A 21,749-nucleotide genomic window follows, 5' to 3' on the forward strand; every position below is an offset into this window, starting at 1 on the left:
TTGGCACTGGAAGAGCTATGCTGCTGATTAGGGCAGTAGCCATTCACCAACAGACAGAGTTAAGCATGTGTCACGCTCACTTTCAGGCTTATGTGCTGCCAGAGCTTTTTGTTTCCATGGCAGATGGAATTGGCTTGGGCGCTTAACTTCTCTCTGGCTCTGAAGTTTTGAGTGCCTTAAGTTTGGATCTCCATCTATGTTATTTATGTGTGTTCATCCAGCTTGATTCCATCCCCCTGGGCTCCTTTGGCATTTGATAGGAAAGAACCAAGCAGGGATTCCGGGAGACCTGCAAAGATTATTGATGTTATGTGAAGTGAATGCCTCAGATGTAGTGGTTTTGGCACTGGAGGAGCTGTGCTGCTGCTTCAGGCAGTTGCCATTGATCAACATACTGAGTTCCCCAAGTGTCACGTCCACTTTCAGACATATGTGCTGCCAGAGCATTTGGTTGCCATGGCAGCTGGAAATGGCTTTGATGCTGAACTCCTCTCTTGCTCTTGAATTTTCAGCGTTTTGCGTAAAGATCTCCATCTTTTTTCTTTGCACATGCTGAACATGCTTGATTTGATCACACGAGGCTCAATTGGCATTGAACAGGAAGTGTTCAAACAGGGTATCTGGTAGACCTGTAAGGAGAGCTGATGCTATGTGATTTGACTGATGTGAGTCGAGTTTTTCTGAAACTGGAAAAGCTGTGCTGCTATTTTGGCCAGTTGCAATTCACCACCACACTGAATTCCCCAGGTGTCACATCCACTTTCTGATATATGTGCTGCCAGAGCACTTGGTTTCCACTGCAGTTGGAAATGGCTTGGGTGCTAAACTTGTTCTTTGGTTCTGGAATTTTTAGCGCATTGAGTGAGGATCTGTTTTGTGTGTGTGCTCAACATGCTTGATTCCATCCCCTTGGGCTCAATAGGCATTGGACAGTAAGTGACCAAGCAACCTTGCCGGGAGACCTGCTAGGAGAGCTGATTTTATGTGAAGTGACTGACCCTGTTGGAGTTGTTTTGGCACTGGAAGGCCTCTGCTACTGCCTCGGGCTGTTGCCATTCACCACCTAAATGTTTTTCCCAGGTTTCACCTCCACTTTCAGAGATATGTGTTGCCAGATCAATTGTTTCCAAGGCAGCTGCAAACGGCTAGGCTTCTGAACTTTTCTCTTGTTGTCGAGTTTTGTGTGGGGGATCAACCTGCATATTTAATCCCATTAGCTCAATGGTCACTGGACAGAAAATGACCAAACAGGGTTTCTGGGAGACCTAATAAGACAGCAGATAGTATGTGACATGAATGAGGCCTTGGTTTCCATGGCAGCTGCAAATGGCTTGTGTGCTCCATTTCTCTCTGGATATCGAGTTTTTAGCACCTTGAGTGAGGATTTCCATCTTTGTTACTTGTGTGGGTGTTCAGACAGGCTGATTCCATCACACTGGGCTGAGTGGGCTTTGGACAGAAAGTGACCAAATAGGGTATGCAGGAAACCTGATAGGACTGCTGATTCTATATGAATTGAATGAGCCAGGTGGAGTTGTTTTGGCACTGGAAGAGCTGTGCTGCTCTTTCAGGCAATTGCAATTCACTACCACACTGAGTTCTCTAGATGTTGAAGCCGCTTTCAGACATATGTGCTGCCAGAGCACTTGGTTTCCATGGCAGCTGGACATGGATGGGCACTAAATTTCTCTCTTGTGGTGGAGTTTTGGCGCCTTAATGAGGATCTCCTCCATGTTTTCTGCTGGTTCTCAGCCAGCTTGATTCCATTGCACTGGGCTCTGTTGTCATTGGACAGGAAGTGATCAAACAGGATTTCCGGGAGACTTGTGAGGACAGCTCATTCTATGTGTAGTGAATGAGCCAGATGGAGTTATTTTGCCACTGGAAGACCTGTGCTGCTGCTTCGTGCACTTGCCATTCACCACTACACTGAGTTTCCCAGTTGTCACAGCCACTTTGAAACATATGTGCTGCCAGAGCACTTGGTTTCCATGGTAGGTGGAAATGGGTTGTGCGTTGAATGTCTCTCTGGATGTCGGGTTTTGAGCGCCTTGAGTGAAGATCTCCATCTTTGTTTAGTGTGTGTGCTCAACCTGTATGTTTCCAACCCATTGGGCTCAATGCTCATTGGACACAAAGTGACCAAACAGGATTTCCGGGAGACCTGCTAAGAGAGCTGATTGTATGTAAAATGAATCAGACTCGTGGAGTTGCTTTCACATTGGAAGGCCTGTGCTACTGCTTTGGGCAGGTGCCATTCACCACCACCTAAATGATTTTCCCAGGTTTCACATCCACTTTCAGACATATATGCTGCCAGATCACTTGTTTCCAAGGCAGCTGCAAAAGGCTAGGGTGCTGAACTTTTCTCTGGTTCTCAAAATTTAGCGCCTTGAGTGAGGATCTCCATCTTTGTTTAGTGCAGTTTGATTCTTTCAAATTTTGCTAAATTGGCATTGGACAGGAAGTGACTAAACATGGTTTCTTGGACACCTGCCAGGACAGTTGATTGCATGAGAAGTGAATGAGCCAGGCAGAGTTGTTTTGGTAATATAAGACCTGTGCTGCTGCTTCAGGCAGTTTCCTTACACCACCGCACTGAGTTCCCTAGGTGTCACATCCACTTTCAGACATATGTGCTGCCAGAGCACTTGGTTTTCATGGCAGCTGGAAATGGCTTGGGCGCTTAACTTCTCTCTGGTTCTGGATTTTTTCACGCCTTGTGTGAGGATCTCCATTTATGCTTACTGTGTGTTCTCAACCTGCTTGATTGCATCACACTGGGCTCAATTGGCAGTGGAGAGGAAGTGACCAAACAGGTTTTTTGGGAGACCTGTCAGGATAGCTGTGATGGTATGTGAAGTGAATGAGCCAACTGGAGTTGTTTTGGCACTGGAAGACCTGTGCTGGTTTTTCGAGCAGCCTCCATTCACCACAACACTGAGTTTCCTAGGTGTCACATCCACTTTCAGACATCTGTGCTGCCACAGCACTTGGTTTCCATGGCAGCTGAAACTGGCTTGGGCACTGAAATTCTCTCTGACTCTGGATTTTTTCGCGCCTTTTGTTAGGATTTCCATCTATGTTTTCTGTGTGTGCTCAACCTGCTTGATTCCATCCCCCTGGGCTCAATGGGCATTGGACAGGAAGTGACCACACATGGTTTCTGGGAGTCCTGCTAGGACAGCTGATGGTAGGTGAAGTGAATGAGCCAGTGGAGTTGTTTTCACACTGAAGACCTGTGCTCATGCTTGTTGTAGTTGCCATTCACCACTACACTGTGTTCCCTAGGTACCACATCCTCTTTCAGACTTATATGCTGTCAGAGCACTTGGTTTCCATGGCAGTTGTAAATGGGGAGACTCGCAAGATGGCCAACATAGGAAGAAGACTGTGAGGGAGCTCACAGACAGAGAGGGCTAGAACGTGACAAAAGCGTAAGTGGAGCAGCCTAGAACTATAGGGAGAAGAACGTGAAGTCCCCTGGACAGTTTGGAGCCAAAAAAATCCACACAACTCGGAAGAGCAACCAGGGAAAAACAAAACAAAGGGCAGGGAAGACGACTTTCTGCTCCTGACCTGCTGAGTCACCTTTGAGTGCACACGCTGAAAGCCGCAGACGACCTGCAGACTGACCCGCAGACGCTGTGGCTGTGAGGACCGGCAGTGATTGGGACCCGCTGGCATCTGCTCAGCCTGGTCACCAGGACCCGCCAGGACCTGCGCCCGCTGCGGACATCATGACCTGAAGTCATCGGGACCAGCTGGCATCCGCCAACCCTGGTCGCCAAGCCCCGCAGGGACCTGCACCAGCCGTAGCCTCCAGGTTCCATCCACCTGCACCCGCCGGGACCTACAACGGACGCAGTAGCCACGAGACGCACCCGCGGCTAGGGTTCCCATCAGAGGAAGAGGCAGACTGCAAGAACCTGAGGTTTGAGTGAGTTGGGTGGTGACAGTGGTTGTTTGGAGGCTCCGGGAGTTGGCCCCCCAGGGGCATGCACAGAGCCTGAACACAATTGGTGCTCGTTTCCCCGCCCCTCCCTCCCCAGATTCCAGCGTCTAGGGACACAGGGCGAGTGCCTTGAAACTGCCAAAACTGTGTCTGGGAGGCGACGCACAGTGGTCCTCTGCCCTGAGGAGAAAGGCAAAAGTCACACTGAATACTCCCCTGTGCCCTTGCGGTCTGGCACTCAGCTGGGCGGTGCTATCCCACAGGAACCCAAGCACGCCTCTGGGCTGGGCAGTCCCGTGCTAGCGCTGGGGTGGTCGGTCCCCTACAAGCGCTGGGGTGGGAGGGCCTGTGCAGGAGGTGCTTCCAGAGAGCACCTGGAACACCCCACGTCCTATAGTCCCGTGCTTGGGAGACGCACCAGCGAGAGCACTGTGGACCCGCGTGCAGGAGGCGTTCCCAGAGAGCACCTGAAACCTCCACGCCCTGCAGTCCCTGGCACTGGGGAAACACCGAGAAAACACATAGAATCCTTAGAGCCCTGTGATCCCACGCACTGGGGGTACGCACATGAGTGCCTTCACTCCCCCACACCCTGTGGTAGCATACCTGTAGGGGACGAGCTGAGAGTGCGCTTTGAATCCGCTGGGCCCTGGAAGCGGCGCCCTGAGGTCCAGTGTTCTGGAGACGCACCAAAAGTGCCTTGAAAATTCCCACACCCTGCTACTCCACGCCTGCAGACTCCGATCTCTACAGGATAGTGCTTGGAGACCCCTCAGCACACTGGTGCCTAGGTCTCTCAAAAAAGAAACACTAACACAATGGGAAGAAATACCAGAAAAGGTAATGATCCAGATGAGAGTGCCAACACCCTACCAATAAAGGATCAAAAGGCAATGTCTATTTCGGAGATGTGAGATGAAGACATAGAAGATCTACCAGACAAGGAATTCAAAAAAATAATGTTAAAATATGTCAGAGACAATGAGAAGAATTGGGAGGACTTCAAGGAATTCAAGAACCACATAGCCTCAGAAATACAACAAATGACAATAAAATCCTTGACTTAGAGCACAAAATTGAGAGCCTAACCAACAGAACAAATACAGCAGAAGAGAGGATCTCTGAAACGGAAGATACACAAAACCAACATATCCAGTTCATTAAACAGCTGGAGACAAGTCTGAACAAAGCCAATAAGACCATACAAGAAATGAAAGACAACCTCAGAAAATCGAATATTAGGATTATTGGCCTTCCTGAAGGAGCGGAAAACGAGTCAGGAATGCAAATGGTGCTCGATGAAATTATACAGGAAAACTTTCAAAACACTTGGAACATGAACCCAGCCCAAATCCAGGACGATCAGAGGACTCCCAGCAGATATGACCCAAAGCGATCTTCACCCAGACATATGGTGCTCAAGTTCCACTCCAATGAAGACAAAGAAAGAATCCTAAGACAAGTACAAAGCAGAGAAAAGATCACATACCGGGGAAAACCAATCAGGATCACTGCTGACTTCTCTGAAGAGACTTTACAAGCAAGAAGAGAATGGACAAAGATCTTCCAAATCCTGAATCAGAACAACTGTCAACCAAGAATATTGTACCCAGCAAAGATCTCATTCGTATTTGAGAACGAAATCAAATACTTTCACAGCAAAGAGAAATTAGAAGAATATGCCAGCACAAAACCAGCTCTATAAAATCTCCTTAGAAATGCACTAAATCCAGAAAAAAAAGGAGGTGAACCATAAGCAACGATGGCAAACAGGAAGGTCTCCCCACTAAAGTCCACACAAGGAAGGGCAATTGCACAGATATCAACACCCACAAAAACAAGTATGGCAGGGCAAATTCACAACCTCTCAATTTTAACTCTTAACACAAATGGCCTGAACTCAACAATCAAAAGACATAGATTAACAGAATGGATTATCAAACAGCACCCAACTATCTGTTGCCTATAAAAGACACATCTAACCAGAAGAGATTCTAAGAAGCTGAAAGTGAAAGGTTGGAAACAGATATTTCATGCCAATGGACGACAAAAAAAGGCTGGGGTAGCTGTCTTAATTTCAGATGATATGGACTTCAATCTGACACACATCAAAAAGGACAGGGAAGGACATTATATATTGGTGAAGGGACTGATCCATCAGGAAGTAATTACCATTGTGAACATATATGCACCAAATTCAAACGCACCTAGCTACGTGAAGCAAGTACTCACGGACTTAAGGGGAGACATAGATATACACACAATAATAGTGGGTGATCTTAACACCCCGCTAACAACAATAGACAGATCAACAAAACAAAAACTCAACAAAGAACCAACAGAGCTCATACAAACAATAGAACAACTGGACATGACAGATATTTATAGAATTTTTTACCCTAAGGCCACAGATTATACATTTTTATCAGCAGCGCATGGCACCTTCTCCAGGATCGACCACATGATAGGACACAAAGCAAACCTAAACAACTTCAAAAAGATACGAATCATACCATGTATCCTCTCAGACCACCACGGAATGAAACTGGAAATCAGCAATTCAAAATGCCCCAGGAAATATAGAAACGCTTGGAGGTTGAACAATATTCTATTAAACGAACAATGGATCAGAGAAGAAATTAAAGATGAGATCAAAAAATTTATGGAAACCAATTAAAACTCTGACACAACATTCCAAAATTTGTGGGACACTGCCAAAGCAGTGCTACGGGGTAAACTCATCACAATTGGAGCTCATGTCAAGGCCCAAGAGAGGCGCCAAATACAGGAACTAAACACACACCTCCAGGAATTGGAAAAACAACAGCAGGAAACAAGAAATCATCAAAACAAGGGAGGAAATCAACCAGATAGAAATAAAAAAAAAAAACAATCACAAAATCAATGAATCAAAAAGCTGGTTTTTTGAAAAGATAAACAAGATAGACACCCCACTGGCCCGACTGACAAAGAAAAAACAAATGAAGGCAAGAATTAACAACATCAAAGATGAAAAAGGCAACAAAACAACAGACACCACACCCATTAAGGACATAATTAGAAATTAATACAAAGCACTGTACTCCAACAAATCAGAAGATCACCAAGAAATGGAAAAGTTCTTAGACTTCTACCACCTGCCAAAACTTAGCCCAGAGGCAACAAACGACCTGAACAAACCCATAACTGAAGCAGAGATTGAATCAGTGATTAAAGACCTCCTAACAAAGAAAAGCCCAGGCCCAGACGGCTTCACTACAGAATTCTACAAAACATTCTGAACAGAACTGACCCCAATCCTCTACAAACTCTTCAAAACAATAGAAAAAGAGGCAACCCTTCCAAGCTCATTCTATGAAGCCAACATTACCTTAATCCCAAAACCAGACAGAGAACTAACAGAGAAGGAAAACTACAGACCTATCTCTTTGATGAACATTGATGCTAAGATTCTCAACAAAATCCTAGCCAATAGAACTCGAAAACACATCAGACAGATCATTCATCCAGATCAAGTAGGATTCATCCCTGGAATGCAGGGATGTTTCAAGATCTGGAAATCCATAAATGTGATACACCACATCCAAAAATTGCAAAACAAGAATCACATGATAGTATCAATAGATGCAGAAAAAGCTTTCGACAAAATCCAACACCACTTCCTACTAAAAACTCTAACCAAGGTAGGCATAGATGGAAAAATCCACAACATAATTAAAGCAATATTGAAAAACCCAACGCCAGCATCATAATGAAGGGAGAAAAACTGGAAGCCTTGCCACTGAAATCTGGAACAAGACAAGGATGTCAGCTTTCTCCACTGCTGTTCAACATAGGCCTAGAGGTACTCGCTGAGGCCATAAGACAAGAAAAAGAAATCAGAGAAATCCAAATGGGAAATGAAGAAGTCAAACTCTCACTATATGCAGATGATATGATTCTTTATGTAGAAGAGCCAAGAGACTCAATACAGAAACTGCTAGATCTTAAATGAGAGTTTGGTAGAGTGGCAGGGTACAAAATTAATGAACAAAAATCAACAGCCATAGTGTATGCAAATAGCTCAAAGATGGAAAAAGACCTAACCAGCAAGATACCATCCAAAATAACAGAAAAGTATGAAATATCTTGGAATAAATCTAACCAAAAATGTAGGAGACTTATTTGAAGAAAACTACAAACTACTTAAAAAAGAAATTGAACAAGACCTCAAAAGATGGAGTAACATCCCATGCTCCTGGATAGGTAAAATCAATATCATTAAAATGTCTATACTGCCAAAAGCAATATATACATTCAACGCAATCTCAATCAAATTGACCAAAACATTCTCCATGGAAGTGGAAACAATGATCCAAAGGTCCATTTGGAAACACAAAAAACCACGGATAGCTAGAACCATCCTGAAGAACAGGAAGTTAGCAGGGGGAATCACAGTTCCGTACCTCTGGACATACTATAGGGCAGTGATTATCAAAACAGCGTGGTACTGGAAAAAACTAGAGAAGAAGATCAATGGAGCAGAATAGAAACACCAGAAGGGAATCCACACAGATACAGCCAAATAATCCTTGACAAAAAGACAAACGACAATCCAGGCAAATGGGAAGGTCTCTTCAATAAATGCTGTTGGGACAACTGGTTAATAGCCTGCAGAAACAAAAAATAGATCCACATCTCTCACCATACACTAAGATCAGATCTAAATGGATAAAGATCTAAACCTACATTCAGAAACCTTCAAACTTTTGGAAGAAAATGTCGGAAACACACTGCAACACTTAAGGGTAGGCCCTCACTTCCTAAAAAAGACTCCAAATGCAGTAGAAATCAAGACCAAAATAAACAATTGGGACCTCATCAAACTAAGAAGCTTCTGTACAGCTAGAGAAACAATCAACAAAATAAAAAGGCAACCCACAGAATGGGAGAAGATCTTCGCACACAACATAGGTGATAGAGAGCTGATCTCCAGAATATACAAAGAGCTACAAAATAACCAAAATGTCAAAACAAACAAGCCACTCAAGAAATGGGCACGGGAAATGGGCAAACACTTCACAAAGGAACAAACCCAAATGGCAAATAAACATATGAAAAAATGCTCAAGTTCCCTGGCAATAAGGGAAATCCAAATTAAAACATCAATGAGGTACCACCTAACGCCAGTAAGACTGGCCTACATGAATAAAAGCACCAACAACACTTGTTGGTGAGGTTGAGGGGAAAAGGGATCCCTACTCCACTGCTAGTGGGGCTGCAGGCTGGTACAGCCTCTATGGAAATCAGTATGGAGAACATTCAAACAACTCAAATTCAACATACTGTATGATCCAACAATAGCACTCCTAGGAATATATCCAGAACAATTGTTTTATGAGAAACCAACATGCACTCCTATGCTCATAGCAGCACAATTAGTAATTGCAAAAACCTGGAAGCAACCAAAATGCCCATCAACAGAGGATTGGATAAGAAAGCTATGGTTCATCTACTCCATGGAATACTACTCAGCTATTAAAAAAAACAAAATGCAGTTCTTTGTGGCCAAATGGGTCAAACTGGAAACCATAATGCTAAGGGAAATGAGCCAATCCCAAAAGGTTAAATACCACATGTTTGCCTTAATTTAAGATGATATGATGTTATGTATAACATGTTATGTTTTGAATGTTATATGTTGTGTATAAACTAAAATTGAAGTATAGGTGAGGTGGTCACAGAAGGTGGCTGGGAACTCGCATTTACTTTTAACATATTGGTTACTCATTACTAAGTCAATTAATTCCATAATGATGTAAATTTTTGCTGATGGTATGTTGGAGCTTTCAATTGACTGGGATGATACTCTGCTGGCTCTGTCTTCAGACCATAGAGGGTATACCTAAGAAGCCGTTGAACTTGACTGGACAATAAGATGCTGGACTCTATGTTTGGTATACGCTTGCAATGGGGGAATCTCAACTGAACTTGGGCTGTGGTTATGCAACAAGGTGGAGGAATCCACCATGATGGGAGGGTTTGGGGAGGGGTGGGGAGGACCCAAGTACCTATGTAACTGTGTCACATAATACAATGTAATTAATGAAGTAAAATAATAAATAATTAAAAGAAAAAAAAAAGAAAATGGCTTGGGCGTGCTGAACTTCTCTTCGGATTTTGAGATTTTAGCGCCTTTAGTGAGAATCTCCATGATTCTTTAGTGCAGCTGCTCTAACTGTTTGATTCCTTCAAGCCTTGCTCAATTGGTTTTTGGGAGGAACTGACAAAACAGGGTTTCTGTGAGACCTGCTAGGACAGCTGATTGTATGTGTAGTGAATGAGCCAAGTGGAGTTGTTTTGTCAGGGGAAGACTTATGCTGCTGCTTCTGGCAGTTGCCATTTACCACCATAATGAGTTTGCTAGGTTTCCCACCCACTTTCAGACATATGTGCCTCCAGAACACTGCGTTTCCATAGCAGCTGGAAATGGCTGGGGCGCTGAACTTCTCTCTGGGTCTGGAGTTTTGAGAGCCTTCAATGAGGATCTCCATCATTGTTTTGTGTGTGGTTCAACCTGCTTGATTCCATCCCCCTGGGCTGAATGGGCATTGGACAGGAAGTCATCTAACAGGGTTTCTGTGAGATCTGCTATGACAGCTGATGGTATGTGAAGTGAATCAGCCAGGTGGAGTTGTTTTGGCACTGGAAGAGCTGTGCTGCTGCGTCAAGCAGCTGCCATTCACCACCGCACTGAGTTCCCTAGATGTCACATCCACTTTCAGACATATGTGCTGCCACAGCGCTTGGTTTCCCTGAGGGTGGAAATGGCTGGGGCGCTGAACTTCTCTCTGGGTCTGGAGTTGAGTGCCTTGAGTGAGGATCTCCATGTTTGTTTTGTGTTGGTGTTCAACCTGCTTGATTCCATCACACTGGGCTAAAAGGGCATAGGACAGGAAGGGACCAACAGGATATCCGAGAGACCTGCTATGACAGCTGATGGTTTGTGACGTGAATGACCAGTGGAGTTCTTTTGATACTGGAAATCCTGAACTGATGCTTCGGGCAGTTGCCATTCACCACCACACTGAGTTCCCTAGGTGTCACATCCACTTTCAGACATACGTGCTGCTAGAGCACTTTGTTTCCATTTCAGCTGGAAATGGCTTGAGGGCTGGGCATCTCTCTGGCTCTGAAGTTTTTCGTGCCTTGACTGTCATTCTCCATCTTTGTTATGTGTGAATGTTTATCTTGCTTATTTCCATCTGACTCGGCTCAATAAGCATTGGAAAGCAAGTGATCCGATCAATTAAAGGTTCCAACACACCGTCAGCAACAATTAACTTCGTTATCTAATCACTAGTTATAATATTGAGTAACCAATATGTTAAAAACAATTGCAATTTCGGGCACGACGGTGTGGCCTAGCAGCTAAAGTCCTTGCCTTGAAAGCCCCAGGATCCCATATGGGCGCCGGTTCTAATCCCGGCAGCTCCACTTCCCATCCAGCTCCCTGCTTGTGGCCTGGGAAAGCAGTTGAGGACGGCCCAATGCATTGGGACACTGCACCCGCGTGGGAGACCCGGAAGAGGTTCCTGGTTCCTGGCTTCAGATCAGCGTGCATCGGCCCGTTGCGACTCACATGGGGAGTGAATCATCGGACGGAAGATCTTCCTCTCTGTCTCTCCTCCTCTGTGTATATCTGGTTGTAATAAAATGAATAAATCTTTAAAAAAAACAACAATTGCAATTTCTTAACCTTCCTCTGTTATCACCCCATTGTTAATTCAGTTTTAGTTTATATACGATATATGACATAACATCCATTACATAACATGTTATACATAACGTCATATCATCTTAAATTAAGGCAAACGTGGTATTTAACCTTTTGGGATTGGATCATTTCCCTTAACATTATGGTTTCCAGTTTGGCCCATTTGGCCACAAAGAACTGAATTTTTTTTTTTTTACTAGCTCAGTAGTATTCCATGGAGTAGATGAACCATAGCTTTCTTATCCAGTCTTCTGCTGATGGGCATTTCGGTTGCTTCCAGGTTTTTGCAATTACTGATTGTGCTGCTATGGGTATAGGGGTTCATGTTGGCTTCTCATAAAACAAGTATTTTGGGTATATTCCTAGCAGTGCTATTGTTGGATCATACGGTATGTTGAATTTGAGTTGTTTGAATGTTCTCTATACTGATTTCCATAGAGGCTCTACTAACCTGCAGCCCCACCAGCAGTGGAGTAGGCTTCCCTTTTCCCCGCAACCTCGCCAACAAGTGTTATTGGTGCTTTTATTCATGTAGGCCAGTCTTACTGGCGTTAGGTGGTACCTCACTGATATTTTAATTTGGATTTCCCTTATTGCCAGGGAACTTGCGCATTTTTCATATGTTTATTTGCCATTTGGGTTTGTTCCTTTGTGAAGTGTTTGCCCATTTCCCATGCCTATTTCTTTTTTATTATTATTATTTAACTTCATTAATTACATTGTATTATGTGACACAGTTACATAGATACTGGGTTCTCCCACCCCTCCCCAAACCCTCCCACCATGGTGGATTCCTCCACCTTGTTGCATAACCACAGCTCAAGTTCAGTTGAGATTCCCCCATTGCAAGCATACACCAAACATAGAGTCCAGCATCTTATTGTCCAGTCAAGTTCAATGTCTTCTTAGGTATACCCTCTCTGGTCTGAAGAGAGAGCTAGCAGAGTATTATCCCAGTCAATTGAAAGCTCCAACATACCATCAGCAAAAATTTACATCATTATGGAATTAATTGACATAGTAGTGAGTAACCAACATGTTGAAAGTAAATGCGAGTTCCCATGCCTATTTCTTGAATGGTTTGTTTGTTTTGACACTTTGGTTATTTTGTAGTTCTTTGTATATTCTGGAAATTATCCCTCTATCACCTATGTAGTGCGCGAAGATCTCCCATTCTGTGGGTTGCTTTTTTACTGTGTTGATTGTTTTCTTTGCTGTACAGAAGCTTCTTAGTTTGATGAGGTCCCATTTGTTTATTGTCGTCTTGATTTCTATTGCTTTTTGAGTCCTTTTTAGGAAGTAGGGACCTACCCCTAGATCTTGCAGAGTATTTCTCACATTTTCTTCCAAAAGTTTGAAGGTTTCTGAATGTAGGTTTAGATCTTTATCCATTTCGATTTGATCCTAGTGTATGGTGAGAGATGCAGGTCTAGCTTTTTGTTTCTGCAGGCTATTAACCAGTTGTCCCAACAGCATTTATTGAACAGACCTTCCCATTTGCCTGGATTGTCGTTTGTCTTTTTGTCGAAGAGTATTTGGCTGTATTTGTGTGGGTTCCCATCTGGTGTTTCTATTCTGCTCCATTGATCTTCTTCTCTAGTTTTTTTCCAGTACCAGGCTGTTTTGATAATCACTGCCCTATAGTATGTCCAGAGGTCCGGAACTGTGATTCCCCCTGCTAACTTCCTGTTCTTGAGAATGGTTCTAGCTATCCGTGGTTTTTTGTGTTTCCAAATGAACCTTTGAATCATTGTTTCCACTTCCATGGAGAATGTTTTGGTCAATTTGATTGAGATTGCGTTGAATGTATATATTGCTTTTGGCAGTATAGACATTTTAATGATATTGATTTTACCTATCCAGGAGCATGGGATGTTATTTCATCTTTTGAGGTCCTGCTTGATTTCTTTTTTAAGTAGTTTGTAGTTTTCCTCAAATAGGTCTTCTACATTTTTGGTTAGGTTTACTCCCAGATACTTCATACTTTTCTCTGTTATTTTGGATGGTATCTTGCTGGTTAGGTCTTTTTCCATCTTTGGGCTATTTGCATACACTATGGCTGTTGATTTTTGTTCATTAATTTTGTATCCTGCCACTCTACCAAACTCTCATTTAAGATCTAGCAGTTTCTGGCATTAGGTGGTACCTCATTGATGTTTTAATTTGGATTTCCCTTATTGCCAGGGAACTTGAGCATTTTTTCATATGTTTATTTGCCATTTGGGTTTGTTCCTTTGTGAAGTGTTTGCCCATTTCTTGAGTGGCTTGTTTGTTTTGACATTTTGGTTGTTTTGTAGCTCTTTGTATATTCTGGAGATCAGCCCTCTATCACGTATGTCGTGTGCAAAGATCTTCTCCCATTCTGTGGGTTGCCTTTTTACTTTGTTGATTGTTTCTCTAGCTGTACAGAAGCTTCTTAGTTTGATGAGGTCCCAATTGTTTATTTTGGTCTTAATTTCTACCTCATTTGGAGTCTTTTTTAGGAAGTGAGGGCCTACCCCTAAGTGTTGCAGTGTGTTTCCGACATTTTCTTCCAAACGTTTGAAGGTTTCTGAATGTAGGTTTAGATCTGTTATCTATTTAGATCTGATCTTAGTGTATGGTGAGAGATGTGGATCTATTTTTTTGTTTCTGCAGGCTATTAACCAGTTGTCCCAACAGCATTTATTGAAGAGACCTTCCCATTTGCCTGGATTGTCGTTTGTCTTTTTGACAAAGATTACTTGGCTGTATCTGTGTGGGTTTCCTTCTGGTGTTTCTATTCTGCTCCATTGATCTTCCTCTCTATCTTTATGCCAGTACCACGCTGTTTTGATAACCACTGCAGTATAGTATGTCCAGAGGTACGGAACTGTGATTCCTCCTGCTAACTTCCTGTTCTTGAGAACGGTTCTAGCTATTTGTGGTTTTTGGTGATTCCAGATGAAACTTTGGATCATTGTTTCCAGTTCCATGAAGAATGTTTTGGGCAAATTGATTGGGATTGCGTTGAATGTATATATTACTTTTGGCAGTATAGACATTTTAATGATATTGATTTTACCTAGCAAGGAGCATGGGATGTTACTCCATCGAACCCAGCCCAAATCCAGGACGGACAAAGATGGAGTAACACTCCATGTTAGTTTTATGTGGGTGCTGAACATGCTTGATTCCATCACACTGAGCACAAAGGGCATTTGACCGGAAGTGACCAAAAAGGGTTTCCTAAATAGCTGCCAGGACAGCTGATGGTATGTGAAGTTGATGAGCCAGGTGGAGTTGTTTTCGCACTGGAAGAGCTGTGCTGCTGCTTCGGACAGTTGAAATTCACCACCACACTACCTTCCTTAAGGGGGCAATACACTTTCACACATTTGTGTTGCCACAACACTTTTTTTCCATGGCAACGGGAAATGGCTTGGGTGCTGAACTTGTTTTTGGCTGTAGAGTTTTGAGCAACTTGAGAGAGGAACTCCATGTTAGTTTATTGGGTGCTTAACCTGGTTGATTCCATCACAGTGGGGTGAATTGTCATTGGACCACAAGTGACCAAGCAGTTTTTCCTAGATAGCTGCCAGGACAGCTGATGGTATGTGAAGTTGATGAGCCAGGTGGAGTTGTTTTGGCACTGGAAGAGCTGTGTTGCTGCTTCCGGCAGTGGCAATTCACCACCACACTGTGTTCTCTATGCGTCACATCCACTTACACACATATGTGCTGCCAGAACACTTGGTTTTCATGGCAACGGAAAATGACATGGGCGCTGAACTTGTCTTTGGCAATGGAGTTTTGAGCGCCCTGAATGGGCAGCTCCTTATTAGTTTTGTTTGTGTGCTCAAGCTGCTTGATTCCATCACACTGAGCCCAATGGGCATTTGACCGCAAGTGACCAAACAGAGTTTCCTAGATAGCTCCCATGACAGCTGATGGTATGTGAAGTTGATGAGCCAGGTGGAGTTGTTTTGGCACTGGAAGAGCTGTTGCTGCTTTGATAGTTGCCATTCACCACCACACTATCTTCCATAGGTGTCATGTCCACTTATATACATATGTACAGCCAGAGCATTAGGTTTCCATGGCAACGGAAAATGGTTTCGGCGATGAACTTGTCTTTGGCAATGGAGTTTTGAGTGCCTTGAGTGGGCAGCTCCATGTTAGTTTTGTGTGGGTGCTCAAGCTGCTTGATTCCATCACATTAAGCCCAATGGGCATTTCAACCGGAAGTGACCAAACAGGGTTTCCTAGAAAGCTGCCAGGACAGCTGATGGTATGTGAAGTTCATGAGCCAGGTGGAGTTGTTATGGGACTGGAAGAGCTGTGTTGCTGCTTCAGGCAGAGGCCATTCACTATCGGACCTATATTCCCTTGGTGTCACATCCACAATTGCACATAATTGCTGGTAGAGCACTTGGTTTCCATGGCAACGGGAAATGGCTTGGGCGCTCAACTTGTCTTTCGCTGTGGACTTTTGAGAACATTCAGTGAGGAGCTCCATGGTAGTTTTCTGTGGGTGCTCAACCGGGTTGATTCCATCACAATGGGCTCAATGGGCATTTGTCCGGAAGTGACCAAACATGGTTTCCTAGATAGCTGCCAGACAGATCATGGTATGTGAAGCTGATGAGCCAGGTGGAGTTGTTTTGGCACTGGAAGAGCTGTGCTGCTGCTTCGGGCAGTTGCCATTCACCAACACAATACCTCCCTTAGGTGTCTTATCCAGCTTCATACATATGTGCTGCCAGAGCACTTGGTTTCCATGAAAACGGAAAATGGCTTGGGCAATTAACTTGTCTTCGGCTGTGGAGTTTTGAGCGCCTTGAGTGAGCAGCTCCATGTTAGTTGTTTGTTGGTGCACAAGCTGCTTGATTCCATCATATTAAGCCCAATGGGCATTTCAACTTGAAGTGACCAAACAGTGTTTCCTAGATAGCTGCCAGGTCAGCTGATGGTATGTGAAGTTCATGAGCCAGGTGGAGTTTGTTTGGCACTGGAAGAGCTGTGCTGCTGCTTTGGGCAGTTGAAATTCACCACCAAACTGTGTTCTGTATGTGTCACTTCCACTGTTCCACATATGTGTTGCCAGAGCACTTGGTTTCCATGCCAACGGTAAATGACTTGGGCCCTGAACTTGTCTTTGGCTGTGCAGTTTTGAGCGCCATCAGTGAGGAGCTCCATGGTAGTTGTGTGTTGGTGCTCAACATCCTTGATTCCATCCCACTGGTCTTAAAGGATATTTGAGCGGAAGTGACCAAACAGGGTTTCTTAGATGGCTGCCAGGACAGCTGATGGTATGTGAAGTTCATGAGGCAGGTGGAGTTGTTTTGGCACTGGAAGAGCTGTGTTGCTGCTTCTGGCAGTGGCAATTCACCACCACACTGTGTTCTCTATGTGTCACATCCACTTACACACATATGTGCTGCCAGAACACTTGGTTTTCATGGCAACGGGAAATGACATGGGCGCTGAACTTGTCTTTGGCAATGGAGTTTTGAGCGCCCTGAATGGGCAGCTCCTTATTAGTTTTGTTTGTGGTACAGGAAGAGCTGTGCTGATGCTTTGGGCGTGGCCAATCTCCGCCACACTAACTTCCCTTTCTGTCATATCCACTTAGAGACAAATATGCTGCCAGAGCACTTGGTTTCCACGGCATCGGGAAATGGGTTTGGTGCTGAACTTGTGTTTGGCTGTGGAGTTTTGAGCACCTTGAGTGAGCAGCTCCATATGAGTTTTGTGAGTGTGATCATCCTGCTTGTTTAAATCACACTGGGCTCATTGGGCATTTGGAGCGGAAGAGACCAATCAGGGTTTCCTAGATAGCTGCCAGGACAGCTGATGGTATGTGAAGTTCATGAGCCAGGTGGAGTTGTTTTGGCACTGGAAGACATGTTGCTGCCTTAAGCAGTGGCCATTCACCACCACACTAACTTCCTTAGGTGCCATACCCACTTTAACACTTATGTGATGCTAGACCACTTGGTTTCCTTGGCAACTGGAAATGGCTTGCGAGCTGAAGGTGTCTTTGGCTGTGGAGTTTTGAGCTCCTTGAATGAGGAGATATACGGTAGTTTTGTTGGAGTGCTCAATATGCTTTATTCCATCACACTGGGCTCAATGGGCATTTGAGCGGATATGACCAAACAGGGTTACTTAGATAGCTGCCAAGGCAGCTGATGGTTTGTGAAGTTGAAGAGCCAGGTCGAGTTGTTTTGGCCCTGGAACAGCTGTTGTGCTGCTTCGGGCAGAGGCAATTCACCACCACACTACCTTGTTTAGGTGTCATAACCACTTTCGCACATATGTGCTGGCAGAGCACTTGGTTTCCATGCCAACGGGAAATGACTTGGGCACTGAACTTGTCTATTTCTGTGGAGTTTTGTGCGCCTTGAGTGAGGAGCTCCATGTTAGTTTTGTGTGGGTGCTCAAGCTGCTTGATTCCATCTCACTGAGCCTATCAGGCATTTGCCCGGAAGTGACCAAACAGGGTTTCCTAGATAGCAGTCAGGACAGTTGATCGTATGTGAAGTTGATGAGACAGGTGGAGTTGTTTTGGCACTGGAACAGCTGTGTTGCTGCTTCGGACAGTTGCAATTCACCACCACACTACCTTTCTTAGGTGTCATATCTACTTTCACACATATGTGCTGCCAGAGCACTTGGTTTCCATGGCAACGGGAAATGGCTTTTGCGCTGAAACTTGTCTTTGGCTGTGGAGTTTTGAGCGCCTTGAGTGAGGAGCTACATGATATTTGTGTGTGGGTGCTCAACGTGCTTCATTCCATCCCCGTGGATCCACGTGCATTGGACCAGAAGTGACCAAATGGGTTTCCTCGATAGCTGCCAGGACAGCTGATGGTATGTGAAGTTGATGAGCCAGGTGGAGTTGTTTTGGCACTGGAAGAGCTCTGCTAATGCTTCAGGCAGTGGCCATTCTTTACTGAACCTACATTCAATTGGGGTAAAATTCAGTGTTCCTCATATGTGCTGTCAGAGCACTTGTTTTCCAAGGCAACGTGAAATGGCCTGGGCGATGAGCATGTGTTTGGCTGTGGAGTTTTGCTTGCCATTACTGAGGAGCTCCATGTTAGTTATTTGTGGGTGCTAGTGCTGCTTGATTCTATCACACTTGGTTCAATGGGCATTTGAGCGGAAGTGACCAAACAGGCTTTCCTATATAGCTGCAGGGACAGCTGATGATATGTGAAGTTCATGAGCAAGGTGAAGTTATTTGGCACTGGAAAAGCTGTGCTGCTGCTTTGGGCAGAGGTAATTCACCACCACATTCTGTTGAGTATGTGTCACATCCACTGTTCCACATATGTGCTGCCAGAGCACTTGGTTTCCATGGCAAGGGTAAATGGCTTGGATGCTGAACTTTTCTTTGGCTGTGGAGGTTTGAACGCATTGAGTGAGGAGCTCCATGTTAGTTGTGTGTGTGTGATCATCCTGCTTGTTTAAATCACATTGGGCTGCATGGGCAAGTGATGAAACAGGGTTTCCTAGATAGCTGCCAGGACAGCTGATGGTATGTGAAGTTCTTGAGCCAAGTGGAGTTGTTTTGGCACTGGAAGAGCTGTGCTACTGCTTCAGGCAGTTGCCATTCACCACCACACTTCCTTCCTTAGGTGTCATATCCACTTTCACACATATGTGCTGCCAGAGCAGTTGGATTCCATGACAACGAGAAATGGCCTTCGCAGTGAACTTGTCTTTTGCTGTGGAGTTTTGAGCACCTTGAGTGAGGAGCTACAATTTAGATGTGTTTGGGTGCTCAACCTGTTGATTCCAGGTCACTGGGCTCAATGGGCATTGGAGCAGAATTGAACAAACATGGTTTCCTAGATAGCTGCCAGGACAGCTGATGGTATGTGAAGTTCATGAGCCAGGTGGAGTTGTTTTGGCACTGGAAGAGCTGTGCTGCTGCTTCTGGCAGAGAACCTACATTCTCTTGGTGTCACATTCAGTGTTCCACATATGTACTGCCAGAGCATTTTGTTTGCATGGCAGCGGGAAATGGCTTAGGCGCTGAACTTGTTTTTGGCTGCGGAGTTCTGTGTGCCCTTAGTGAGGAGTTCCATGTTAGTTATTTATGGGTGCTCAAGCTGCTTGTTTCTATCATTCTTGGCTAAATGTGCATTTGGACCGGAAGTGAACAAATAGGGTTTTCCTAGATACGTGTCAGAAGAGCTGATGATATGTGAAGTTCAAGAGCCAAGTGGAATTGTTTTGGAATGGGAAGACCTGTGTTGAGGCTTCGGACAGTGGCCATTCACCACGACACCACCTTCAATAGGTGTCATATGCAGTTACGCACATATGTGCTGCCAGAGCACTTGGTTTCCATGGCAACGGGAAATGGCTTTGACGCTGAACTTGTGTTTTGCTATGGACATTTGAGCGCCTTGAGTGAGGAGCTCCATGCTAGTTGTGTTTCGATGCTCAACATGCTTGATTCCATTCCACTGGGCTCAAAGGGCATTGGTCCAGAAGTGACCAAACAGGGTTTCCTAGATACCTGCCAGGACAGCTGATTTTATGTGAAGTTGAAGAGCCAGGTGGAGTGTTATGGCACTGGAAGAGCTGTGCTGCTGCTTCGTTCAGTGGCCATTCACTACCGCACTGCCTTCCTTAGGTGTCATATCCACTTACACACATATGTGCTGCCAGAGCACTTGGTTTCCATGGCAACAGGAAATGGCTTGGGCGCTAAACTTGTCTTTTGTTTTGGAGTTTTGAGCGCCTTGAGTGGGAATCCTCATATTAGTTGTGTTTGGGGTGCTCCATATGCTTAATTCCATCACACTGGGCCCAACGGGCATTGGAGTGGAAGTGACAAAACAGGGTTTCCTAGATAGCTGCCAGAACAGCTGATGGTATGTGAAGTTCATGAGCCAGGTGGAGTTGTTTAGGCACTGGAAGATCTGTGTTGCTGCTTTGGGCATTGGCCGTTCACTACCGCACTGGCTTCCTTAGGTGTCATTTCCACTGTTCCAAATATGTGCTGCCAGAGCACTTGGTTTCCATGGGAACGGGAAATGTCTTTGGCGTTGCACTTGTCTTGGGCTGTGGAGTTTTGAGCGCCTTGAGTGAGAAGCTCCATGTTTTGTTGTGTTTCGATGCTCAACATGCTTGATTCCATTCCACTGGGCTCAAAGGTCATTGGTCCAGAAGTGACCAAACAATGTTTCCTAGATAGCTGACAGGACAGCTGATTTTATGTGAAGTTGATGAGCCAGGTGGAGTTGTTTTGGCACTGGAAGAGCTGTGCTGCTGCTTCGGGCAGTGGCCATTCACCTCCTTACTACCTTCCTTAGGTGTCATATCCACTTTAACACATATGTGCTGAAAAGCACTTGGTTTCCATTGCAATCTAAAATAGGTTGACGCTGAACTTGTCTTTGACTGTGGAGTTTTGAGCGCCTTTGGTGGGGAGGTTCATATTAGTTGTGTTTTGGTGCTCAAGCGGCTTGATTCCATGCCGCTGGTCTCCCTGGGCATTGGAGCAGAGGTGACCAGCAGTGTTTCCTAGATAGCTGATAGGACAGCTGATGGTATGTGAAGTTGAAGAGCCAGGTGGAATTGTTTTGCCACTGGAAGAACTGTGCTGCTGCTTTGAGCAGTGCCATTCACCACCACACTACCTTCCATAGGTGGCATATCCATTTATACAAACATGTGCTGCTAGAGCACAAGATTTCCATGGCATTGGGTAATGCATTTGGCGGTGAACTAGTTTTGGATGTGGAGTATGAGCGCCTTGCGTGGGCAGCTCCATGTTAGTTTTGTTTTGGGTGCACAACATGCTTGATTCCATCACGCTGGTCCCATTGGGCATTTGAGCGGATGTGACCAAACAGGGTTTCCTAGATAGCTGGCAACACAGCTCATGGTATGTGAAGTTCATGAGCCAGGTGCAGTTGTTTTAGCACTGGAAGAGCTGTGCTGCTGCTTCGGGCATTTGACATTCACCACCACACTACCTTCCATAGGTGTCATATCCAATTACAGACGTATGTGCTGCAAGAGAACTTGGTTTTTTTTTGCAACGGTCAATGGCTT

Source organism: Ochotona princeps, chromosome Y (assembly GCF_030435755.1).
Source record: "Ochotona princeps isolate mOchPri1 chromosome Y, mOchPri1.hap1, whole genome shotgun sequence".
Lineage (NCBI taxonomy): Eukaryota > Metazoa > Chordata > Mammalia > Lagomorpha > Ochotonidae > Ochotona > Ochotona princeps.